We start from the raw sequence: 27898 nt of genomic DNA on the forward strand, positions 1-27898 counted from the left end.
TTGAGCTCTGACCTGTTGAAGGGTTCTTGGGGGAGGAGAGAAGAATGAGGAAGTATTAAACAGAAATATACATAGAGACAACAAGAAAGACAGAGACACAGGATAGCTCCCAGAGAGCCCAGGGTCGATACCCAACCACCCAGAGTTTTGTTTTAATGGGCTTTTTATACACTACCAAGGGGGGAGGTTGTGGTGGTATTTTGTTCCCCAAAATATTGTGTACCCTAATAAATTTATCTGGGGTCAGAGAACAGACAGCCACTAGATACAGAGGCTAGAAAATGGTGGCACTTACACCTTTAATCCTAGCATTCCAGAGGCAGAAATCCATCTGTTCAAGGATACAGCCAAGCATGGTGACTCACGACTTTAATCCCAGAGAGTGATGGCAGAAAGAGAAAGATATATAAGGTGTGAAGACCAGAAACTAGAACCATTTGGGCTGGTTAAGCCTTTAGTCTTTAAGCAGCACAGTTCAGCTGAGATTCATTTGGATGAGGATTCAGAAGCTTCCAGTCAGAGGAAACAGGATCAGCTAAGGAACTGGCAAGGTGAGGAAACTGTGGCTTGTTCTGCTTCTCTGATCTTCCAACATTCATCCCAATAACTGACCTCAGGTTTGATTTTATTAATAAGTACCTTTAAGATTCATGCTACAAGAGGCAAAAGACCTCCCCATTTCAAGGTCAAAGCACAATGTACAGCCAAGTGTAGACACTTCAAAACACTTAGTAACCACATCCCTGGCCAAATTATCCCATTATGCAGCCCTGCTGGGTAAAGCAAGTTTAGATCCTCTGATTTTGAGTAAGGCCTTACTAGGGAGCCTCTGTGGGCCCCCATATTCTTCAATATTTGTCATTAAAAAGAAATCTTTTTAATGGAAATGGAGAATGGTAAAATATCTAAGAAATATTAATATGGTGATTCAGCCAATGAGCTCTTTACAGTATGGAATTCCCTTGTCTTCTCTATTACCTAAAGTATGGTCTATTATACTGATTGATTTAGAAGACTGCTTTATTACTATACCTTTGGGAAAACAGAATAGAGAAAAATTTGCCTTCACAGTGCCTACTTGTAATAAATCCCAGCCTCTTCAAAGGTATCAGTGGAAAGTTCATCCACAAAGGATGTTAAAAAGCAATACCTTGTGTTACTATTTTGTACAACAGTCATTGGAAATAATTTGTAATCAGTTCCCTCAATCTAAAATTTACCATTACATGGATGATATCTTACTAGATGATTCAGATGAAGACACCTTAGAGAAAATGTTTAAAGAAATAAAGAAAATTTTGCCTTGTTGGGGATTACAAATTATTCCTGAAAAAATACAAAGAGGAGAGTCTATTAATTACCAAGGATATAAGATAAGTTTACAAAATTAAATTCAACCACAGAAAGTACAAATCAGAAGAGATCAATTACAAATGCTTAATGATTTTCAAAAATTGCTGGGAGATAGTAACTGGCTATGACCCACTATTGGATTAACAACTCAAGAACTAAGTCATTTATTTCAAACATTACAAGGTGATGTAATAAGGACTTAAATAGGCCAAGAGAATTATCAGCTGAGGCTGAGAGAGAACTGGCTTTGGTAGAAAAGAAATTACAGGATGCACATGTGGATTGTCTGAAACCTCAGCTTGATTGTATTATGATTATTTTACCTTCAACATATTCTCCTACTAGAATTCTAATGCAGAGAGAAGATAATATCTTAGAATGGGTATTTTTACCACAGAGAGTGAAAAGTTAAAGACCTATGTAGAAAAGGTGTCTGAATTGATTCTGAAGGGAAAATGAAGACCTCATCAATTATCAAGCATAGACCCAGCAGAAATTGTGGTTCCTTTTTCAAATGCTGAAATTTCCTCATTATGGACAGAAAATGAACATTGTTTTCAGTAATTTTGGGGGAGAGATTAGCAACAAATATCCCAAAATCAAGAGACTTCAGTTTATAAAGAGAACTGATTGGCTCCTTTCTCACATTGTATGAGGAACACCAATTTCTGGAGCTCCTACATTCTATACTGATGCAAAGAAATCAGGAAAGGCAGGTTATCAGTCAGGAAACTTAAGTAAAAGGACTCAAAGCCCTTATAATTCTGTTCAAAAGTCAAAATTATATGTTATTTTCATGTATTATTAGATTTTACAGAAACTCTTAACATAGTTACTGACTCTCAGTATACAAAAAGGGTTGTTTTACACATTGATACTGCTGAACTTATTCCATATGATTCAGAATTAACTTTGGTATTTATTCAATTACAAGAAATAATCAGAAATAGAAATCACCAGGTGGTGGTGGCACACGCCTGTAATCCCAGCATTTGGGAGGCAGAGGCAGGTGGATCTCTGTGAGTTCGAGGCCAGCCTGTTCTACAAAGTGAGTTCCAGGACAGCCTCCAAAGCTACAGAGAAACCCTGTCTTGAAAAAAAAAGAAAGAAAGAAAAGAAATAGAAATATATGACACATATCAGATCCCATAAGGTTCCACCAGGTCCTCAATCACAAGATAATGATGAAATAGATCAACTATTGGTTAGAAATGTGCTAGAAGCCTCAGAATTTCATAAGAAACTCCATGATAATAACAAAGGTTTGAAGAAAGATTCTTCTATAACTTGGCAACAAGCCAAGGAAATTATAAGGAAATGCCCTACGTGTTCTCTGTATAACCAAACTCCATTACCTGCAAGAAGTAACACAAAGGGTACCCAAAGGAATGAAATTTGGCAAATGGATGTGTTTCATTTTGCAGAGTGTGGAAAATTAAAATATGTACACCATACCATAGATACATATTCATGATTTTCAATGGACAACTTCTTTGAGTTCTGAGAAGGTTTATTCTGTAATTAATCTAATCACACTCTAAAAGATATGCTTAACAGTGAGCCTGCCAGCATCAATTGGACTAAGAGGTGTCTTTGTCCTCATAGCCGGACACCCCAGCCTATAGGCTTTGGGCTGAGGGGTACAACCCTGGCCCCCACACCACCAGCCATTGCAGTCCCAGTTTCAGGTCCATAGACAGGCCTCCTAAAGACAGGTCTGACTACCACCATCTCTCACCAGACCCTGTAACTCACAAGCCCCACCCCTCCCAAATTCACCCACCCTCCAAGACTGCAGCAACTCCCTGAGACAGAGCCCACCAGCATTGATTGGACTAAGAGCTGGTCCCTGAAACAAAGAGTCCATCAGCACCAATTAGACCAAGAGCCCTGATTAGACCAAGAGCTCCCATTGGACCAAAAGTGTCGACTGGAACAAGAAAGGCTGCTTTAGACAGACACCACCTGCACCAAGTGGAGAAAGACATGAGTAGATGCCAGTACAAAAATATAGTCAACAACATAAAGACTAACATGGTTCCATCAGAACCTAGTGTTTCTACATCAGCAAGACCTGAACATCCCAATGCAGAAGAAACAGAAGAAATAGACCTTAAAATGACTTTAAGAAGATGATAGAGGCCTTTAAAGAGGAAATGAAAAATTCCCTTAAAGAAATCAAGGAAAAGACAAACAAAAATTTGAAGAAATCAATAAATCCCTTAAAGAAAGCCAAGCAAAAGCAATTAAACAGGTGAAGGAAACAGTTCAAGATTTGAAAACTGAAATTGAGACAATAAGAAAGACACAAACTCAGGGAATGCTAGAAATGGAAAATCTGAGTAAAAAAACAGCAACTACAGATGCAAGCATAACCAAAGAATGCAAGAGATGGAAGAGAGAATCTCTGACATTGAAGATATGATAGAGTAAATAGATTCATTAGTCAAAGAAAATAGTAAAGCCAACAAAGTCATAACACACAACTGTAGTGGGTAGCCATCCCAGCATTGGCCTGGAAGTTCCAACCCCCATTGAGGCTTCAGTAATGTTCACACCCACAAGGTGAGGCTGAGGGAGTAAGCAGAAGACCCAGGATCGAGAGGAGAGGTCTCACCTGGTTCTGGGACGCTGGACGCAGGAGGTAGACTGAGCAGAGTTCTCCAGAGAACATCACCAGATTGCACCATACCTTTGCCAGACCCTACAACCTATCCCTTCATTTGTAAGTTACCCCACAAAATAAACCTCCCTTTTAACTACGTGGAGTGGCCTTAATAATTTCACCAATGTCTGGTGCTCAACGTGGGGCATAAATCCACGACCCTGAGATTAAGAGTCTCATGCTCTACCGACTGAAATTATTAAGGCCTGGGTGACTTCCCTCGGCCTCCTCTGTGACTGCTGTGGCACTTTCCACACTCACCACACTTCCCTGTCTCTTCTTCCCTGCCTCTTTTAAAATTCCTGCCCCTATCCAATTTCTAGGGATTGGAACCCTATCTCAGATAAAACAGAGTTTGAGATGGGTTGAATGCATAGGGCCAGAAAGACAGAGAGGAAGGCTAAGGCCCTATGTAGCAAATGTAGCAGTAAATCTTTGGGGCCAAGATCTGTTACAACAGTGGAAACCCCAAATTAAAACTCCTACACTCTCAAAAAAGAAATACAGACCAATGCATGTTTCTAGGAACAATATAACATGCTATAAAAAACAGTCACCAACCATTCAGGTTGTACATAAACAGAGCACAACTGCTTTTGAACTCTCAGAAGTACCAACTGCCTTACCTTTAAAATGGCTAACTAATAAACTTGTCTGGGTTGGACAATGACCTTAGACAAAAGAGAAGCTATCAGCTTTAGAACAGCTGGTTCAAGAGCAGTTAAATGCTCAACACATCTATCAACTCTTGGAATTCTCCTTTATTTGTTATTTTTAAAAAGTCTGGTAATTGGAGAATGCTGATAGATCTGAGAGCTATTAATAAAGTAACTCGGCCAATGGGTTCCCTACAAACTGTGAAGCCCTTGCCTCTCTGCTACCCAAAGAATGTCCTCTAATAGTTACTGACTTAAAAGACTGTTTCTTTACCATACCCTTGCAAGAAAATGATAGAGAAAAAAATTACCTTCACAGTTCCCAGCCAGTCAAGAGATATCAATGGAAAGTCCTTCAAGAAGAAATGTTAAACAGCCCTACATTGTGCCAATACTTTGTACAAAAACCATTGGAGATAATTCATGTGAAATTTTCACAATCCATAATTTATCATTATATGAGTGATATTATATTAGCTGATCCAAAGTTAGACACATTAGAAAGCATTTTAAAAGAAGTAAAAAAGTTTTGCCTTGCTGGGGACTGCAAATTGCTCCTGAAAAAAATACAAAGAAGAGATTCTATTAATTACTTAGGATATAAGTTAGGGCTACAAAAAAATAAGACCCCAAAAGGTACAACTAAGAAGAAATCAATTGAAGACTCTTAATGATTTTCAAAAGTTATTAGAAGCATTTCCAACTGACTGCATATTGTGGGAATACCCAAAGATGGACTACAAAATTTGGCCCTCTAAAAGGGGGCAAAGAATTAAATAGTCCAAGAAAGTTATCAGCCAAAGCTGAGAAGGAATTGGCTCTAGTAGAAAAGGCAATTCGAGAAGCACATGTGGATCATGTGAATCCAGAACTTAAATGCTTTTTGTCATACTGCCCTCCAGATATTCCCTCACATGTATTTGGATGCAGAAGGATGATATTATATTGTAATGGATATTTCTATCATGTAAACCAAATAAGAAGTTAAAGACTTATGTAGAAAAAATTGCTGATTTGATTCAAAAAGTAAATTAAGACTTCGACAGGAATGGACCCAGCAGAAATTGTAGTACCTTTAACTAATGAGGAAATTTCATCACTATGGAAAGACAATGAATACTGGCAGAGAACCTACAGTAACTTTTTGGGAGAGATTAACAACCATTATCCCAAAAGTAAGAGAATAGAATTCATAAAGATGACTGAATGAGTCCTTCATCACATTATACGACAAAGCCAATTTCTGGAGTCCTCATGTTCTATACTAATGCAAATAAATAAGGGAAAGCAGGATACAAATAAGGAGACTTAAGTAAAGTGGTTCAAAGTCCATACAACTCTGTACAAAAGGCAGAACTCTATGCCATTTTTATGGTACATACTGATGGACTACACAGAACTCCTCAATATAGTCACTGACTCTCAATATGCAGAGAGAGTTGCTTTACATATTTAAACTGCTTAATTTATTCCTGATAATACAGAATTAACTTCATTATTCATACAATTGCAGGAAATCATCAGAAATAGGGAACATCCTGTATATATAAGACACATATCAGATCCCATATGGGTCTGCCAGGACCTCTAGCACAAGGTAATGATGGGATTGATCAGTTACTAATAGGTAATGTGCTAGAAGCCTCCGATTTTTTTTTTTTTTTTTTTTGGTTTTTCGAGACAGGGTTTCTATGTGTAGCTTTGGAGGCTGTCCTAGATCTCGCTCTGTAGACTAGGCTAGCCTCGAACTCACAGAAATCTGCCTGGCTCTGCCTCCCGAATGCTGGAATTAAAGGTGTGCGCCACCACTGCCCGGCCAGAATTGTATAAGAAACACCATGTAAATAGCAAAGATTTGAAGAAGAATTTCTTCATCACTTGGCAATAAGCCAAAAATATTGTAAGAAAATGTCCTACTTGTTCCTTCTATAACCAAACTCCATTACCTGCAAGGAGCAATCTATAAGGTATACAAAGAAATAAAATCTGGCAGATGGATGTGTTTCATTTCACAGAATTTGGAAGATTAAAGTATGTACACCATACTATTTACACCTATTCAGTATTTCAGTAGGCAATTCCTATGAGTTCTGAAAAGGCTGATTCTGTGAGTACACACCTATTAGAAGTTATGGACATCATAAGAATAACTATACAAATTAAAACAGACAATGTCCCAGCATATGTCTTCAATCAAATGAGACAGGTTTGTTTTTGGGGTTTTTTTTGTTTTGTTTTTGTTTTTGTTTTTGTTTTTGTTTTTGTTTTTTGCTTATTACAATATAAAGCACATGTGTGGTATAGAAAGTAGTCATAGAAAGATCCAATCGAACTTTAAAGGATATGCTAAATAAACAGCAACAGGTAACAATGACTCCTAGAAATAGATTGCATAACCTTGAATTTTCTCAGTGCTGATGAGAAAGGAACAACAGCTGTGGAGAGACACTGGGCAACAGACAAAACTCCTGAACTAAACCAACCAGTTTATTCAAAGATGTGTTAACCTCAAACTGGAAACCTGGATATGTCCTACATTGGAGAAGGGGATTTACTTTTGTTTCTGCAGAAGAAAAGCTATGGATACCAGCAAAATTAATAAAAATTCAATTTGCCCCTTTTATAAGGAACATAGCAAATGCCTAGGGGGTGTTCTTAGTGGCTGCTGCTGAGGATATATCCTGATAGGACCCTAAGGGTAGGCCAGTACAGATGCCTAAATGCCAACATTCCTCCCTTCTGTTTTTTATAAAAAGGTGAGGAGTTAGAAAGGGGTAGCAGGTGAGGCGGGGAAAAGGGTGCCGTGTTCTCAAGACTGCTTCCCGCTGGTCTGGGAGACATCAATTATCTTTGGGGGACCTGAGAAATCTGGGGTGCTGGCCATGTCCTAGGGCAGCTAGCTGGACACTTCACTGTCCAGGCTCTGTGGAACCGTCAGGCTGTTTGAGGTGGATCCAAGTTGACTCCCTAGAGTTCACAAAAACAATTGTCAGTGTTGGATGGAGAGACCCAGCAATTCGTTAGGTGGGGAAAAAGTAAGGCTGTCATTGGTGGCCAGGTGCAGGGTTCCAGCATGTCTCAGACTGAATCTAAATCTCGGCACCAAATGTATTTTTAAACCAGCAGGGAAGGAGTCACACCATACAACAGGGCCCACGTGGGAGGTTTATTGAGGGGATGTGAGAGAAGGGGCAAAGAAGTGGCATAGAAGAGAGGAGAGACTAGTCCCTGGGAATAAAAGTGAAGGAAGAGAAAGAGAGGTAAGTGCTTTTTCAAGTATGTTTAAGAAAGTGTCACTCAGACACCTAGGAGATTAAGGATAACACTGAAGATCACTGACCTCCATTTAGTAACAGGAGCATGCCAGCTAAGCATATTCTGGTTTTTTTGTTTTTTTGGTTTTTCGAGACAGGGTTTCTCTGTGTAGCTTTGCGCCTTTCCTGGAACTCGCTTTGGAGACCAGGCTGGCCTCAAACTCACAGAGATCCACCTGCCTCTGCCTCCCAAGTGCCAGGAGGTTCATTCTTACAATCCTATTCTCAGGAGTGGCTCTGTGCAACATTTTTTGGCCTCCTGAAATTCATTTAGCCCCCTTTGAAGATACCTTGAAATTTGTGAGTCTAAATGTAGCCATTATGAGACCATTAGTTCTGCTGCTTGTGAGCTGCCTGTTTTTCCATTATGGTTCTTAGTTGTTCTTTTGCAGCTTAAGTTGTGCTGGGATCAAGAATAATGGGCCTCAGCATTTTGTGTTCCTGGAGTTGTGTCCATGCCAATGGATACCCACACGCTCCAGAAGAAAATTTGACATCACTGCTGCCATTGTTGCTGTTATAACAGTGATGACCACCGATACTACTGTTTCTGGGATTGCCATTTCATAACTGGTTACTACAGCTAGCACAGTGGAGACCCTGGCAGCAAAAGTAGCTACCACAGTTAACTAATTTTTCATTCTATTGGGCATGACAAATTTAAATCAATAGTTATATACATTTCGATTGGCTTTGAAAGTTATAAATTTACAAACTCGAGTTCCATTTGCTCTCAGGATACCATCTTACAAGGATTACAATTTGCAGTAAGGCTCATTAAGGAAGGGAATGGCTCAGCTGCCTTTAGCCTACCTGCTATGGGTGGGTTAAGAGTTCTGTTGGTCTTTTCTGTGTGGAACACACAGATTGCAAGCCCAGCACCACTTAGAGTTCTTTGGCAACAGTTAACTCTGCAGCTCTCACACAATTGAGCCTGTATGATAATGAGTATTCAGAGACGGGTAATGCCTGGGGGGGGGCACTCACCAACCTAAGACAGAGTGCCTGTGTGGCCTAGACAGGTGTCTCCATGACAGGTAAGGTGACCAGCTGACGTCCCACTCAACCTAAGTCAGAAGCTCATTTTTTTAGTAAAAGGGGGGGTGGGTAACCTGTAGGTCCCTGGTCCCCGTTTTGGGTAACTGTTGCTTTGCTTGCTGACCTTGACTTTGATATCCTCCCTATGCTAATTCCCTGTGAGATTTCACCCTCCTGAATGCTTAAGGGAAGCTCCTTGTCTATGTATCCAGCAAATTGGGCATTAACAGCTTAGATGCAAGATTGTAAAACACCAGGAATGGGGGGGGCGGAGATTTAGCTCAATGGTAGAGTGCTTGCTTAGAAAGCTCAAGGCCTGGGATTTGATCCTCAGCTTCAAAAAAAACCATCAAAAATGAACTTCTGCCCTCCGGGGTTCTCCCATTGTGCTGAAACCTGTATTTAAGACCTCCTCCCTCCTTCAATAAATGGCATTCAGCTTTCAAAAGAACAAGAAGGAGGAGGAGGAGGAGGAGGAGGAGGAGGAGGAGGAGGAGGAGGAGGGATCAAGGTCATGATGGGGAAACCCACAGAGACTGCTGACCGGTGCTAGTTGGAGCTCACTGACTCTGGACTGACAGCTCGGGAACCTGCATGGGACTGACTGAACTAGTCCCGCTGAATGTGGGTGACAGTTGTGTGGCTTGATCTGTTAGTGGGGTCCCTGGCAGCAGAGCCAGGACTTATCCCAAGTGCATGAACTGACTTTTTGGAACACATTCCCTGTGGTGGGATACTTTGCTCAGCCTTGATACACTGGGGGAGGGGCCAGGCTCTCCTTCAACTTGGTATGCCAGATTTTGTTGACTACCATGGGAGGGCTTAGCCACTCTGAGGAGTGGATGAGGATAGAGTGGGAGGGAGGGGAAACTGGGGTTGATATGTAAAATGAAAATAAATAAATAAATAAATATATTTAAATACAAAAAATTCAATCTGAAGAGGAGAAACCCCCTGATGGGGAGAAGCAAAAGCTTATCCACCAATGTGACATCTCTACAAATTGTAAGAAAAAATTAACAAACAAGGGTTGGGGTAGGGTTCTGTTTTTGTCTTTTCAGGATAATGGAAATACCCATCTTCTAGAAATCATAAAGCCTTGGATATTCAGATGTCTACAGCAGAAAGAAAGAATCTATTGGTACCAATCTACACAAGGTAAAATCTCACTGCCTAACATCTATATCTCTTTAAATCTAGAAAAGTTGTGGTTCCAATTCAATTATATACCAAGCTGGCTTTGGAGTTGGAATTGGCTCACTCCTCTAAACCCAAGCATATTGCTAAAAGAAAAGGTTGAGAGATTCTTCTGTCCCATATCAGAAGAGCCCTCTGGTATGGGACAGAAGGAAACCAATAAAAAGGGACCATTGTCTTCAAGATTTTAATTCTCTCCATGCTTACTCTTGATTTCTCGGAATCCTTTCTCACATGTCATATCATCTTTAAATCCAAACTTTCCATTTTGATATTAATAATGTTCAAGTTTTTCACAGTAAAAAAAAAATAAGTTTTTTTTCCAATAGCAGCTCTGAAGTCTCTGGAAGGAAGATGGGCCCCACAACAACTCTACCCAGTCCAGAATGATGCCATGGTAATTGTCATCATACTATACTTCTAGCCAGGATCTCAGACAATCTTATCCATTACTTTGAGACTGGCTGCAGAATCTACAGTTAATCCAACTGAGACTTAACTATATGAGCTTTCTTACAGAACCCAACAGAGATACCATCACCCCCTAAACAGCAGGAAGCAATTCTAAGAAAACAATGACCTTTCTCCCAAAGGTTTCATGTTTCTCATGGTTATGAAGGATGGTTATAGGATTGGGGGTGGAAGAAAATACTAGATGCAGTATTCTCCTTAAGAAAAGAAAAAGTGTCTCAAAAAAAAAAGAAAGAAAGAAAGAAAAGTGGAATGGATAGGTATAAGGTATTATGGTAGATTATTGTATATACTAGTTAACAAATTTAGTAAAATAGCAGCCTTAGATTGTGGTGATATTGTGTTCCCCAATATATTGTACACCTTAATAAATTTATCTGGGGTCAGAAAACAGAACAGCCACTAGATAGACATAGAGGCCAGAAAATGGTGGCACACACACACCTTTAATCCTAGCATTCTAGAGGCAGAGAGTCATCTGGATCTCTGTGAGTTCAAAGCCACACTAGAAACAGCCAGGCATGGTGACACATGCCTTTAATCCCAGGAAGTGATTGCAGGAAGCAGAAAGGTATATAAGGCATGAGGACCAGAAACTAGAGCCTGGTTAAGCTTTTAGGCTTTTAGCAGCAGTTCAGCTGAGATTCATTCTGGATGAGGACTCAGTGGCTTCTAGTCTGAGGAAACAGGATCAGCTGAGGAATTGGCATATGAGGAAGCTGTGGCCTGTTCTGTCTCTCTGATCTTCCAGCATTCACCCCAATACCTGGCTACAGGTTTCTTTTTATTAATAAGATCCTTTAAGATTCATGTTACATTAGATAAATTTGCACTGCTATGGATTCTTGTATATTGACACAAATGTAAACTATTTTTATATTCATGTTTAAGATAATTTGTATGTTGATACAAATACAGAACTATATTTGTTGTAATGTACATATATTTCTACTCTTATTTGAAATATTTTGTATATTGATACAAATGTAAATTTATATTTGTCATATTGTATGTATGTTCTACCTCTGTTTAGGATATTTTGTATATTGATATATATTTAGGATTATTGTCATATTCATATTGCACTATACATTCCTACCTTTGTTAAAGATATTTTGTATATTGTCACAATTTTGAAGTCATCGTCCTTTTACTGTACATTTGCTTACAGACTATTTACCTTGTTTACATGAAGCCTTAGTCCTTAGGTTATTTAGGTAGATAAGACTTATAGATTTATTGTCATCTATGCTTGTCATCTTTATAGTTATGTTAGATAGGTTATCCAGATTTACAGATACATAGGTCAGATGGACAGGTAATCTTCAAACACTTCATGGATCTAGAGAATATTGCATTTAAATAACTTAGAATTCTGTTGATGTGAGACACAATTGCTCCTGGCAGCACCAATTTGATCCTGTGAGAATGTTGGACTTCTAAGACATTTCCATTTGGAAGTTTGTCTTCTTCTTAGCACAAAATGGTCTACTAGGCAAAGAACTGCCTTTGCCTTGACTGCTGACAGTACAAATGCAGTCCTTTCTGGACAAGTGGGACACAAGGAAAAGTGACTACTGAACTCTGCCAAGACAGGGTAAGATGGTCTTTCAGAATTACTGCTTCTGAAAATGGTCTGTCAGATACTCTAGGCCTGTAGCCAATTTGAATGCACCAACAATGCTGAGAAACATTAGGTGACTGTCCAGGCTGCCAGCTGTCTCTGTCTACTCTCACAAGACTCCTGAAAGTTGCTTTCATCCTTCTCCTGTTTCTCAGGTATTATTATATTCCTTCTCAGGTCTTTGATGGGATTGAAGACTTAACAGTCACAGTTACAATCTTCTATCTTAGCTAAAACATATTAAGTATTAGATTCAGGTTCTTCGGGCTCTTATTTGATATTGTTCATGTTGGTTGCAGTTCCATCTTGTCTAGGTCATTATCCCTTATTCCTCCTGGACAATAATAATTCCTATTGTTTATAGTTTTGTATTAGGTTATAACTTTCTTATTCGGACAAAAGGAGGAGATGTAGTAGGTACCTGTTCCAGCTTTGACCTGTAAGTACTTGAGACTTCCAGTAACTGTCATGGCTGGCAGGCCAAGACAGGAGCACTTAAGACCTGAGATCTGGATGTGTCATCTCTCTTGTTTCCTGGATCCTGGATGCTGGAGGTAGACTGAGAAGAGTTCTCCAGAGAACACTGCTGGACTGCACTACACCTTTCCCAGATCCTGTAACCTATCCCTTTACTTGTAAGTTACCCCCAAAAATAAACCTCCCTTTTAGCTACATAGAGTTGCCTTAATACTTCTACCAATAGCTGTACTTCATAAAACTGGAAAATCTGAAATAAATGGACAATTTTCTGGATAAGTACCACATACCAAACTTAAATCAAGATCAGATAAGCTATTTAAATAGGCCAATAACCCCTAAGGAAATAGAAGCAATCATTAAAAGTTTCCAACCAAAAAAAAAAAAAAAAGGCCAGGACCAGATTATTTCAGTGCAGAATTCTACCAGATTTTCAAAGAATAGCTAATGCCAATACTCTTCAAATTGTTCCACACAATAGAAATGGAAGGAACATTACAAAACTCTTCTTATGAGACTACAGTCACTCTGATACCCAAACCACACAAAGATGCAACAAAGAAAGAGAATTACAGACCAATCTTCCTCATGAACATTGATGCAAAAATGCTCAATAAAATACTGGCAAACCAAATCCAAGAACACATCAAAAAAATTATTCACCATGATCAAGTAGGTTTCATCCCAGGGATGTGAGGATGGTTCAACATGTGAAAATCTGTCAGAATAATACACTATATAAACAAAATGAAAGAAAAAAAAACACATGATCATATCAGTAAATGCTGAAAAAGCCTTTGACAAAATCCAGTACCCCTTCATGATAAAGGTTCTAGAGAGATCAGGAATACAGGGAACATACCTAAATATAATAAAAGCAATTTATAGCAAGCTGACAGCCAATATCAAATTAAATGGAGAGAAACTCAAAGTGATTCTACTAAAATCAGGAACAAGACAAGGCTGTCTGCTCTCCCCATATTTATTCAATATAGTACTTGAGGATCTAGCTAGAGCAATAAAACAAGAGAAGGAGATCAAGGGGATACAAATTGGAAAGGAAGAAGTCAAACTTTCACTATTTGCAGGTGATATGATAGCATACATAAGTGGCCTCAAAAATTCGACCAGAGAACACTTACAGTTGATAAACTCCTTCAGTACTGTTGCAGGATACAAGATTGATGCAAAAAAAATCTGTAGCCTTCCTACATACAAATGATAAATGGGCTGAGAAAGAAATTAGAGAAACATCACCCTTTAAACAGCCACAAATAATATAAAATACCCTGGGGTAACTCTAACTGAGCAAGTGAAAGATCTATATGATAAGAGCTTTAAGTCTCTGAAGAAAGAAATTGAAGAAAATATCAGAAAATGGAAAGATCTGCCATGCTCATAAATAGGTAGGATTAACACAGTAAAAATGGCAATATTACCAAAAGCAATCTACAGATTCAATGCAATCCCCATCAAAATCCCAACACAGTTCTTCACAGACTTGAGAAGAACAATACTTAACTTCATATGGGAAAAAAAACTCAAGATAGCTAAAAGAATTCTGTATAATAAAGCAACCTCTGCAGACATCATGATCCCTGACCTCAAGCTCTACTATAGAGCAACAGTGATAAAAACAGCTTGGTACCAGCATAAAAACTGACATGTGGACCAATGGAATCAAATTGAAGACCCTGACATTAATCTGCACACCTATAAACATCTGATTTTTGACAAAGAAGCCAAAACTGTACAATGAAAAAAAAAAACAAAAAAGAAAGAAAGCCTCTTCAACAAATGGTGCTGGCATAACTGGATGTCAACATGTAGAAGATTGCAAATACATCCATATTTGTCACCATGCACAAAACTCAAGTCCAAATAGCTCAAAGGCCTCAACATAAATCTAGTTACACGGAACTTTATAGAAGAGAAAGTTTTGAACACACTGGCACAGGAGACCACACCAGTAGCACAGACACTGAGAGCAACAACTAATAAATGGGAGCTCCTCCTAAAATGGAGAAGCTTTTGTAGAGCAAAGGACATGGTCAATAAAACAAAACAAAAGCCTACAGAATGGGAAAATATCTTCACCAACCCCTCATCTGACAGAGGGCTGATCACCAAAATATATAAAGAATTCAAAAAACTAGACATTAAATACCAAACAACCCAATTTTAAAAAATGGGCTACAGAGCTAAATAGAATTCTCAAAGGAAGACTTGCAAATAGCTGAAAGACATTTAAGGAATTGCTCAACATCCTTAGTCATCAAGGAAATGCAAATTAAAACAACTCCAAGATACCATCTTATACCTGTCAGAATGGCTATGATCAAAAGCACTGATGACAGCTTATGTTCAAGAGGATGTGGAGCAAGGGGAACACTCCTCCACTGTTGGTGGGAATGCAAATTTGTACAACCACTTTAGAAATTGGTATGGTAGTTTCTCAGAAAATTGGGAATCAATCTGCCTCAAGACCCAGTGATACCACTCTTGGGCATATACCCAAGGAATGCTAAATCTTCCCACAAGGACACATGTTCAGCTATGTTCATAGCAGCATTATTTGTAATATCCAGAACCTGGAAACAACCAAGATGCCCCTCAAATAAAAAATGGATAAAGAAAATGTGGCACATATACACAATGGAGTATAATGCGGCAGTAAAAGCAATGACATCATAAGGTTTGCAGGCAAATGGATGGAACTAGAAAATATCATCCTGAGTGAGATAATCCAGACTCAGAAGGACAAACATGGTATGTACTCACTCATAAGTGGATACTAGATGTAAAGCAAAAGATAACCAGACTACAACCCACAACTCCAGAGACACTAGCTAACAAGGAGGACCATAAGAGGGACACATAGATAGCCCAGCAAAGGATAAATAAATGAGATCTACATGATCAAACTGTGAGTGGGGGGGCAATGTAGGGCAAAGAATGGGATATTAGAACATAAGGAAATGGGAGGTTTGAACTGGAAGAGGGACAGAGTGGGAGAGCAAGGAAAGAGATACCATAATAAATGAAGACATCATGGGAATGGGAAGAAACAGGGTACTAGGGAAGATTCCAGGAATCCACAAGGATGACCCCACCTTAGACTCCTAGCAATAGTTGAGAGGGTACCTGAACTGGTCTACTCTGGTAAACAGATTAGTGAATACCCTAAATGTCATCATAGATCCTTCATCCAGTTACTGATGGAAGCAGATACAAAGATCCATAGCCGGGCGCCAGACCGAACTTCAGGAGTCCAATTGATGAGAGAGAGGAGGGATTCTATGAGCAAGGGATATCGAGATCATGATGGGAAAACATACAGAGATGACTAGCCACACTAGTGGAAACCCATGAACTGTGGACCAATAGCTGTGGAGCCCCCATGGGACTGGACTAGGCCCTCTGGATAGGTAAGACAGTTGTTTAGCTTGAACAGTTTGGGAGTACCCCAGGAAGGGGGATCAGAATCCATCCCTGGTGCATAAACAGGCTTTTTGGAGCCCAGTGCCTAGGGTGTGCCACCTTGCACAGCCTTGGTGCAGAGAAGAGTGCAACTGAATGTACCAGGCTCTACTAACTCCCCATGGGAGACCTTGACTTGGAGGAGGTGGGTATGGGGGGTAGGTAGAGGGGGAAGCCTAGGGAGTGGGAAGAGGGAGGAGGAAGGATCTGTGGTTGATATGTAAAATGAATAGAAAATTTCTTAATAATAAAAAAGATATGCCAAACAGAAACAGGGTAATAAAGACCCCCAGAGATAAATTGCACAGTGCTTTATTAACTTTAAATTTTTAAATACTAATGATAGAAGAATGACAGCGGCAGAGAGACATTGGATAATAGAATAAAAAATGCTGAATTGAATCAGCCTGTATACTTTAAAGATATGTTGACATCAGAATGGAAACCAGGATATTTGTTACATTGGGGAAGAGGTTTTGCTTTTGTTCCCACAGGAGAAGAAAAGCTTTAGATAAAGATTAGATCTGAACAGGAGAGACCTCTTGATTAAAAGAGATGATAGTTCAACAAATAGTGTGACTATTCAATCTAAACTAACTTATAAGACTAACAAATGCTTTTCATTTGATCAGTTATAACCTGCCAAAAAGTAAACTCTCCAAAGTTAGGGTTAGGGCAGGGTTTTGTTTCTGTCTTTCTAAGAGAATGAAGGCAACCAGCTAAGGAATCTGAAGACCACTGGACAAATGAGTTATCTAAAGAAAAAGGATGAATCATCCAGAAAAAATGTCCCAAGAAAAAGAGTAAATTGGCCTAATGGTATAGCACATTTCCAACAGATAAAATTTCACAAATCTTCCCAAATGTGTGTTTCTGCTGTTCTCTACAGACATATAAGACAAATGGTCATTTTGTAGTCCTAGTTCAATTAAAAATTAACGCTGGCTTTGTAGTTGGAACATGGATCTCTCCTTCCCTAAACCCAAGCATGCTTGTTAAAGGAAAATCCAAAATCTCTGTCTCATGTCATAAGGGCCACCTGATATGGGACAGAAGAAAAAACAAAATTAAGGGACTATTTATTCTATTGCCACTAATCTCATAATTCTTTGGTTTTATTTGACTCTTTGAAACTTTTCTTAAGGTTTAAGTATTATCTCAAAATTTGTAAGATTAATATGGATATATATTTAAAATTTCTGCTGTGATATTAATGGTCATATAGACTACTAATTATTTCTAGAAAAAGGCTTCATCTAGCTTTCTGTACATAATTGCTGGTTTGAGTCTCTATCAGATAACTAGGAATTAAGTTCATGTACTCTGGATATACTAAATTAATTGTGGTCCTTTAACCTCTCTGAGATCTACTGCATATGACATTTAAAATGTTTAAGTTTTCTGCAGTGAACCATGACCATTCCTAACAGTGATCTTTGAAGTCTCCAAAAGGATGATGGGGCCCCACAATGACAATTCCACCTGGATTGTGGTAATGCCATTAAACTGACAAACACTACCCAAAGATTAGCTTTGGACTACAAACTTCTCAGGATAATTTCAAAGGGGCAAGCTGAGATGGTCTAGCCTCATGCACTACTTCAGCCAGGATTTCAGATAAGCCCTACATTTTCCCATCACACAGAGACTGGCAACAAATGATACAGCTAGCTCTCCCAGGACTTGACCATTATTTCAATTTTATCAGGATTCCCTAGAGATGCTCCCACCCCCCAGACAACAGGAAGTAGTCTAGAGAACATGATCCCCACATTCCCAAGATGTAGGGTAGGTAGTTTTTGGTCATTCAGTGGGTTATGGATAATTGTCATCATTTAAGGGGGTTGGTTACAAGTTGTTATTGGGTAATGGTCAGGAAAAAAAGCTAAGAGTAGATTCAGGGATCTCATTCTGAAAAGGGCAGATATAGAAATGATAGGATAAAAGGGTAAATTGTTAAATTTACTTTTAAAGTAAAAAAGCAACTTCTAGTCTTACATATTTTACATTGGTATGGATTTTTGTATATTGATACAAATTTAAGGTTATTTTTGTTATACTGTATATATGTTTCTACTCTTGTTTAAGATATTTTTGTATAGTGATACAAATTTAAGGTTATTTTTGTTAGAACATACTATACATACATTTCTACTCTTGTTTAAGGTATTGTACCTATGCAGATCATTTAACAATGTAATATAAATTTCTAGTCCTTGAAAGTTATTATTACCAACTACTTAGGATAATAAATAAATGCAGGTTAGTAGTTAGCCACCTATTACAATCAAACTTTTAGTCAAGTTAGGTATGTTTTCAAGGTCAAACAGAGATATATTGATAGACAAGTGGTCTCCAAACACTTCAGACATCCACAGAATAGCATTTAAGATGTTTTTAATAACATAGGTTTTATGACAATGAGACATGTCTGCCCCTGGCACTACTAATCTACTTCAGAGAAGATGATGAGCAGAGAAGAAACTCCATATGGAGTTACTTTTTTGTGGCAAAAGTTAGCCACTGGGCAAGAAACTACCCTTCCCTCAACTGCTGACAGTATGCTCTCCAAATCAGACAAGCATGACACAAAAGAAAGCAACTGCCAAATTTTGCCAAGACAAGGCAGGACAATCCTTCAAATTTCCTGCTTTGCAGAAAAGTCTATCAGATATTCTAGGCCTGTAGGCCAAGATGGATGTTCCAACACTGTAGAGGAATGTTGGGTGAATGGCCAGGCAGCCAGCTGTCTCTGTAATTTCTTACTTTAAGAAGTTGTTTGCTCTAAATTTCCTGTTTACTTGGGTAATATTATATCCATCTTGGGTCTCTGATGGATTTGAAGACTAGATAGTTATAGTTACAGTTTTCCTTGTTACCAAATTCAGAAAAGAAACTCATAAAAGAGGTGTAAAGTGTGTAAGGTTGAGAGACACAAAAGGATGGTTTTGGGTTGGTAATACAAGTTAGGATAAAAAGTAAAGTTGTTACAAAAAACTTTGGACTTACTAATATATGATAGACAATGGAGTATTTTCTCTGAATTTGCCAAATTCAAATGAACTGGACATTGTGAATGTAATTTGTGGGGATGTATTGTGTCCCTCAATACTGTGTACCCTAATAAAGTTTATCTGAGGATCAAAGGAAAAAGCCAACCACTATACTAAACTTAGAGGTCAGGCAATGGTAGCACATGCCTTTAATCCTATCACTCAGGAGGCAGAGATCCATCTGGATCTCTGTGAGTTCAAGGCCACACTGGGAACAGAGCCAGGCATGGTGGTACACACCTCTAATTCCAGCACTAACCATAAAGGTCTGGAAGTCTGTACAGACAGACAAAAATTGATGTAGGTCAGCAGAGAGAGGAAATGAGATGGCAGAACAGAAAGGCATATAGGTGTGTGTATACAGGAAGTAGGTCTCTTTGGAGACTGAGGTGTCAAGGTGAGGTTGTCTGTGGTTTGTCCTATTTCTCTGATCTCTCAGTTTTTCACCCCAATATCTGGCTCTGGGATTTTATTAATAAGACCATTTAGCAATTCATCTTACAGTAATTATTACCTGGTAATTGTTTTTATTGTATATAGTTTTACTATATTAGAGTTAAAAGCTTACTTTTATTTAGACAAAAAAAAAGGGAAATGTTGCATGATATTTTGATTGCATTCTAACAATAAATCTTGCTTTGAGTCAGAGAGCACAGCCAGCTACTAGCTGATCAAAATTAACCATAGAGGTTTGGAGGACTGAGGACAGATAGAAAGGCAGGACATAGTAAGGCAGGGCTGAGAATGGATCTCAGACCTTTTGAATGGAGGAAGAGAAGAGATAGAAGGTCACTTGTGGCTTCTCCATGGGTTCTTTGGTCATTCAGGTTCTTTGTTTGTATGAGTGGCAATCATTTTAGTAACTTTTTACTGGTTAGGGTTAGTTGGGGGTTATAGTTATCCATTTTGGGGCAGGACTGGATAAATGCCAGGCTTTTTCCTTGAGCTTCTGTAGGGGGTTGGCTCAGTAGGGGTTGGCTCAGTGGCCGAGGCTTGATGTGTCCTATCTCCCTGTTCATGGCCCTCTAAGAAACTGCTTGCTCAGTCTCAGGAAACTGAAACTGAGGCCTGATCTCTGAGAAAAGACTGAGCAGCCTGTTATGAAGTCTGCTTGGTCCTCTTATTCCTCCTTGAGTAGTATATCAGCTCCAATCTTGGAGATGTTTCTGTTTGGTAAAAGACTTTATCATCAGGGTAATAGATTTCTTTGGAGACTAATTGGATCAGGATATACGAGTTTTTTTGTTTTGATCTATAATTGGAACATTAACTTTGGGGAAGAAGCCAGAAATATATGTCCATAAGGTATCCTCCAGTGGGATCAGGAAGCTGGCTCCCATTGGATTTGGAGTGAGATTACAGAGGTGGCAATAGCCATGTAAGGTGGTTCCAAACAGAGACCATTTCCCATTATCAACAGCAAACTGTGCCTCCTCTTATTTGGTTGTTGCCATCTGCAAGTGTGTCATTGGTTTGGTCCAAGGCCTGATATTGGGATTCTAGCATCATCAGTTTAATGGTACCCAGACAGGAATCATCATTTAGTTAAGACATCAATGATGTAAGAGCCAATAGCAATTAGCAGAAGCAGAAGGGCCAAAAAAGCCCTATGATGACCAACAGAGTTTCTTATCCTGAAGGAACTTGGAAATGAGAATGGGAACCAGTTATTATTTTATCTCAGGTTCCCTATGACAAGAAATTCCCTTTTGATCTAACATGGGGGGGCGAGGGGCGCAAATGTGATGTTTTTGCTTCTGTAATTATCTCCTGCTGACATTGGGATGTTATTGTCAGGGCCCTAACAGCCAGAATGCTAGTCAAGAAGGGAATTTAGAATCATCTGGTTCATTGACCAGCTGAAGAAATAGCATTTATATCAGCTGGATTGGTCCATATCAGTTTTCAGCAAGTTCAAGGTCACAGTCATTTGGAGAAGGTTGTCATCAGCAAATGATGCTTGGATATGTCTGTCAGTCAAGTGGAAACCTGTTGAAATAGATATAAATTAGAAACAGGAGTTAAAATTTATGAATTTATTTAGAACTTTTAGACCCATAGCCTCAGTAATTGAGGGAGGGGAGGAGTCCCAAGTCCAGGAGAGAGAAAAATACTATCCTCAGGAACTGAGAGGTGGGGGAACTTAGGCTGTATTTATCTGGAATACTTTTGACCTATGAGAAGTAGATCCAAGTTTTATGACCTTTTCTGATTTTTTTAAGTTTATGTGAATTTTCATTTCATGAAAATATATAAAAGTTCCAGATATATTAGCATTCTCGATTTGCACTGAAATCCATACTGTAGAAAAAGCAGGTAACAGGTATCTGTAAAACAGCAGAAGTAGACTCATATCTTTGAGTCCTAACAAAAACTGTAGATTTGAGCTTAAAAAATGTATGTTTTTCTTCTGTCCTGAGAGCCAGGTATAAATTGGACTAAAATGTCTTTGGCCTGATGGAAAGTATCTGTAAGAAGACAATCAAAAGAAATCTAAAATCTTGAGTTTGTGACTCAAATAATTAGCAGTCATTCCTCTGTTAGCTCTATTGGTCAGAACTCTATTAATGTCAAATTCTGAACTTTTGAAGTTTCAATGCAACAACAATATGGTGAAGGAAAGAAATTTCATAATATTTTTATATCTCTTCTTTAGACCTTTATATTTTTAGACCCTTAGAATTTATTTTTATTAGAAATATAAGCAGTTATTATTTAAGAACAGCCATTTCAAATTATGTTTGAAACCTGTTTATCCCTTAATATGAAGCTTGTGAGTAGGGCAAACCTGATTGCTTTGTTTTCAAGAGATCTAGTAGCTTTAATTAATTAATACATTGATCAATTAACTAATAAGGTGGCTGCAACCTTGTGGAAAACTCTGGTTATCTAATGTTGCTAAGCTGACCAAGCTAAAGCTAGCCTAGTCATCCATGCCATCAGAGATGTGAGAAGGATACATTCTGAGTGCAGACTAAGCAGCTTCCAAACCTATTAAGAAAAATGACAGAGACTACCCATTAGCCAGACTGCCATCTTCCCAGTCTCTTATAGTCTTCATAGTGTTGGCAGGACAGATGTCAGGACAGCATCAGTCTGGGCCCATCAGGTGAAAGTTTTCCCTCTGAAGGAGGAACTTGGGGAAGACTGATCTTATTTTGTCAGTGCCTCATTTGTCCAGTCTAGGCAGGATCCCTGGCAGCAGGTGCTGAGTCTGGGCATCTTGCCCAGTGGTTGGTGGTGTCAACATTTCAGGTGGTATTGACATGTTGTTGTTCCATATCTTCTTTGGAGACCTTGGGAGTCACTGCTAGGAGCTGGGAGTATCTGTTATAGTAAGATTTTTATCAAATAATTTAAATGCCACATTCATTGGATCTTTGACAAGTTTGAGAACCATTATCTATTAAGTAAATCTGAACTAAACAAATCTAGGCCTAGTCTTGAAAACATTTCTAACCATTGTTTGGTAACAATAACCAGGTCAATTTGTTATCCTGTAGATATATTGGTCAAATGGACCTCTCAGGTTCTGCTTTTCTCTTATAAGTATATTTTATAAGAATTTTCTCTATTTATAAATATTATAGGAGCAGTTAGACTGCAGTTTTCATTACAGACCATAGATTCAATGTTGACAATTTAAAAAAATATATTTGAACTTCTCTATGAAACTCTGAATAGCTAAGAGCTTTAACCCTGTAATGCTCTTTTTTCATAGGAGGACAAATATATAGAACCCTGTAACCCAGAAGGCCATAATATGATGGTTAATAATTAACCTGTGTTTTGGACCTCAGTCTTCATCTCTCTTTTAAAGAGCATGGTTCCATTTTTAATATAAGTATTCTGCAATGAAGATTCATCATTTGTTTCTAAATGAAGAAAATTAAACAGAATTCATCCAACATGGTTAAATTCCCAATGTGTTTTATAGTTTTTTTTCAAATTCAGCATAGTTCACATCACTTCTGGCCTTTTATAATTTTCCATGGACCTTTAGATCAGGCCTTTCCCTATTTTGATACAGCCAGACACAGGTAAATCATTTCCCTTTACTTTCATTATTCCAGTCTTTTGCCTTCTCTTGTTTTTCAGACAACATGCAAATTTCCATCAAAGTTCTTTCCTGTGTGTGGCTGTATTCCTGATTAGCTACTCCTGGCCTGGCTCCACAGAGTAGCACCTAGCCCTAATCCATGGTTTTTTAACAAGTACCTTTTGTTTCTCTAGTCGCCCTATGTGAATCTTGTCTGAGCATTTCCCAAGGATACAAAGTCTATGCAAAACATGGTTCAGGAAACCCAGAAAATCATGGTACCTGATGAATCAAAGAATTTGCACTTGGCATTGTATTTTTGGGAGCTCCTTTCAGGGTTTTTTGTTTGTTTGTTTGTTTGTTTGTTTGTTTGTTTGTTTGTTTGTTTTGAGCATATGGAAATCAACTGGCAAAACTGTAAAAACAGAGAAAAATAAAAATGTAAAAATGCCCTGGGTGAAAGGAAAGTGCTTCAGTCCTTAGAGGCTGGACCCCCTGCAGCCAAAAAAGGCTAAATTCATTCTTAAGGTGCCTCTGAGTCTTCTTTCCACGGATCCACATGGACTCACACACTTGTGCTGTGACACTTCACAACACCTGTGGTTTCTTCCCAGAGGTTTAGAACATTGCATAGGTATAATATTTCAAACAAGAATAGAAATATATATATATATGTATGTATATATTATAATAAAATGTATATTTATATTGATACATAAAAACCTGTATCAATGTAAAACATTTGAGATTAGCAGTAGTTTTCCTTATCTTAATCAATAATAATTTGTAATCAATTCTTTTAAATGATGAAAAGCATTTGTAATCTATTGAATTCAAATTACCAAAATTCATGTATTTTTTTTTCTTTTCCTGTGGAAGCAAAAGCATAATTTTTCCCAAAAATAATGTATCTTTGACTTTTATTCTAAAGTCAAGGCTTTTTAAAGTATAAAGGCTGGTAATTTAATATTTTTTTTCAAGCAATATCAGGACAGAGAAAGGTTAAAGTGGGAAGCTGCTGGCCAGCACAAGAGACCTTGATTTTATCATATTAAATAAGAACTTGGCTTAGGAAAGAAGGGAGGGGGATGTAGACTCAGAGTGTGTCCTTGGCTGCCAGTGTTCCTGGAAAAAAAAATTGTTATCTCCTCTGACTATAATAATTAACAATTAACCCCAGATTCTCTGTTTTGGCATTCATGCAGCTTGTCATTTGTAAGCAGTAAACTAACTCTCTGCTGCCCCAGCCATAGTTCCTGTCTCTGCTTGTCTATACCAAAAGCATGTGCCCCCACCCTCTGAGAGCCATCGGCTGACTGCTCGCCTCTCTTGCAGACCAAGACCAGCCCCGCCCATGCTGCGGGCCTGAGAGCAAGAGAACTCCAGAGCCTCACCATGCCTCTCTCTCCTTCTCTTCCAAGAAAATAAGGGAGGTTAGTAGAGAGAAACAAGTAACAATGGCATAGACAACCAAGTACCAGCGCATCAAAACTGAGGCAACTGGCAGGAGGACCCAGTCCTGTGAAGCATATGGAACAGAACAGTAGCATAGTAACAGTCAGAACACAGACATCAGACTAACAATTTGCAGTTGTGACCCATTTAGGCTCTCCAAAGGAACCAGGGGAATCCAATCCCCACCAGAAGGATCTCCTGCCCACCAGAAGGGCCATGGGATGTCTCCAAGGGCCCCAACCCAGTGTGTCCGTTTAGATCTTATGTGGGATTCACAGATGGAGCTCCAACAGCCAGAAACTAGAAATAGAAACTAGAAACCAAAAAAGCTTGCCTGGGCAAATCTGAAAGTTACCCGATAGTAGGTGCCATAAGAATCAAGGGAGGGTGGTCAGTGGTGGGTTTGGGGAATCTTGGTGGGACCTCCAAAATGTTGTACCCAGAGTCCCCCAAAGACCATCAAGAGACCAAATCCAATGCAAAAGCAAAGAGTCTTTTTTATTGCAAGTTAACTTGGGCCTCCCCATTTGTCTGACACAGCAACAGCAGGAAAGACCCTGAGTAGCAATGGGGTAGGGTTTTTATAGGGGATAAAGTGTGTGGGGGGGGGGGGAGTCTATAGACTACATAGGAACAGACTCAGGACTGGTTTGTGTGAGTGGCAATCATATTAGTAACTTTTAATTGACTAGGGTTCGTTGGGGGTTACATTATCCATTTGGGAGCAGGCCTGGACAAGTCCCAGGCTTTGTCCTTGAGCTGCTTTGTCCTAGGCTGCCTGGCCTCGCACATACTGACTATAGTGGCTGGCTCAGTGGCCCAGGCTTGGTGTGTCCTATCTCCTTGTCCCTGTAGACAGGGGCATCAGTGATTAATTTCCTTTTGTTCGTGGCCCTCTCAGAAACAGCTTGCTCAGTCTCAGGAAACTGAAATTGAGACCTGATCTCTGAGGGAAGAATGAGCAGCCTGTTATAGTTTCTTCTTGGTCCTGTCAGGCATCAGTACTCTTTATATATTCCCCAGGTTGGGAATTTGGGCCTGTCTATAATGACTTTGTTCCCAGAGTCAGCTTGTCTATCTCATACACAACTGCAAGGCCTTTTATTTCTCATCCTTAGTGTTACTGGCTTCTTTATTTTAATGCTGAACACTATTTTGTTTTTTAAAACATTTATGTATTGTGTTTTTGTGTGGGCGGTGTCATAGCATGTATACGGATGTCAGAGGACAGCTTGTGAGAGTTGGTTCTCTCCCTCTACCATGGGGATTCCAGGTATCAAACTCAGTTCATCAGGCTTAGAAACAAGCAACTTCACTGATAAGCCATCTAGATGGCTCCCTAACATTTCTTTTAGCTCTAATGTCTGTTTGTTTGTTTGTTTTACCACAACAAACCCAGTCAGGAAAACCTGAGGAACATGCTGGGCCTTGGGGGCCATGATGCCTTTAGCCTTGTCTTGGGTGGTATGAGAATTCCTGAAGCTGACCAAGGGGCAGGGTCTCATGAGAGAATACTGCTTACTAGGCTGTGGCACAGGGGTTGAGCTAAAAAGAGGCTGCCGATTCTGGTTCAGGATGGTGGAGACAGGCAGGAAGGGCAACATCTGTAGACAGAAATTTCCTCTGTCTTAGTTAGGATGAGCATTACTATGATACAACACCATTACCAAAAGCAACTTGGGAAGAAAAGGGGTTATTTTGCTTGCAACCCTATATCACACTGTTCATCACCAAAGAAGTCAGGGCAGGAACTCAAGTGGGATACGAACTTAGAGACAGAAGGTGATTCAGAGGCAATGGAAGAGTGCTGTTTACTGGCTTGCTCTTCAAGACTTGCTCAGCCTGTTTTCTTCTAGAGTCTAGGACCACCATCCCAGATGTATCTCTACCCACAATGGGCTAGGTCTTATTCCAACAATCATTAGGGAAATTAATTAATTACAGGCTTGCTTGTAATTAACTAACTATAGGCTTGCTTACTTACAGCTGATCTTCTGGAGGCATTTTCTCAGTTGAGGTTCCTTCCTCTCCAATGACATTAGCTTAGGTGAAGTTGGCATAAAAGTAGCCAGGATATCCTCCAGACAAACATTCCCTCCTTTGTGGAGGAGAGATGCTCATGAGACTTAGGTGGAAAACAAATCCCACAGTCTAGGAAAGCTGAAACTTAACAAAATTCATGAGGACTTCCCCCAAAGTTATAGAAGCAATAAACAGTTGCAGAGAGACTCACCAAGTAGCCAGGCTGCCTGTAGTTGACTCTCCCATCTCCAGGGTGGCAGCCACCATGAGGCATCATTTGTGATATGTTGGGGTTGTCAGTGATACTGTGCCTTTTGAGTCATCAATGCTTCTGCTTGTAACACTTCAACCATCATTCTGTGAGTAAACATAGTAAATTCACTGGTTCTCCAGGTGAGACTTAGTTGAATCATTGCTTTGATCTGTAATTGAAGACCTACCTGGGCTGAATAGACGTGTGAGCACAGCTCTCCCCAGTAAAGGTTAGAACAACATCTGGTATTAAGACCTAGATCCTGGGAATGCCCATTCTGCTCCTCAGCCGGATGCTTCTGCAGTACAGGCAATGAGAGATGGTCAACAGAATTGCCCATACTGTTCTTCAGTACCCTGAAAAGGAAAGCCGTTATAATGACATTAACAGAACAGGGAAGACTTATTAATTTTTGGTTGTGTGTGTATGTGTCTGTGTGTGTTTGTGCCTGTATGCAGATATGTATACATGCATGCAAGTAAGAGTGGAGGTCAAGAGAGGACTTAAGATCTGCTGGAACTGGAGTTACGGACAGCTGTGAACCTCCACATGGGGCCTGGGAACCAAACCTGGGTCCTCTACAAGGGTAGCAAGTGCTCTTAACCACTGAGCCATCTCTCCAGACCCCCTTCTCTTTCTTGTAGGGACATCTTCAAATGATGTCAAGTTGCCAAACCTGAACCTCACAAAATATATTCTCCAAATAAGTTTTTGAGTCTACAGAATAATTTTTGCGAATCATATACACTACATATAAAATACTAAAAGAAAAAATCCTTATAAATAGGTGTCTTTGTCACC

At 39.2% G+C, this 27898-nt stretch overlaps 1 long non-coding RNA gene across 1 annotated transcript; it reads right to left on the minus strand.

Moving 5' to 3' along the window:
- Positions 1-20087: 20087 nt before the first annotated feature.
- LOC118584421 lies at positions 20088-27389 on the minus strand. The gene is made up of 3 exons (XR_004945032.1): positions 27285-27389; positions 27056-27201; positions 20088-21317 (listed from the first exon to the last, which is right to left on the minus strand). It is a non-coding gene; the product is annotated as an uncharacterized LOC118584421 (long non-coding RNA).
- Positions 27390-27898: the final 509 nt, after the last annotated feature.

The sequence above is a fragment of the Onychomys torridus genome, chromosome 5, assembly GCF_903995425.1.
Source record: "Onychomys torridus chromosome 5, mOncTor1.1, whole genome shotgun sequence".
NCBI classification, from domain to species: domain Eukaryota; kingdom Metazoa; phylum Chordata; class Mammalia; order Rodentia; family Cricetidae; genus Onychomys; species Onychomys torridus.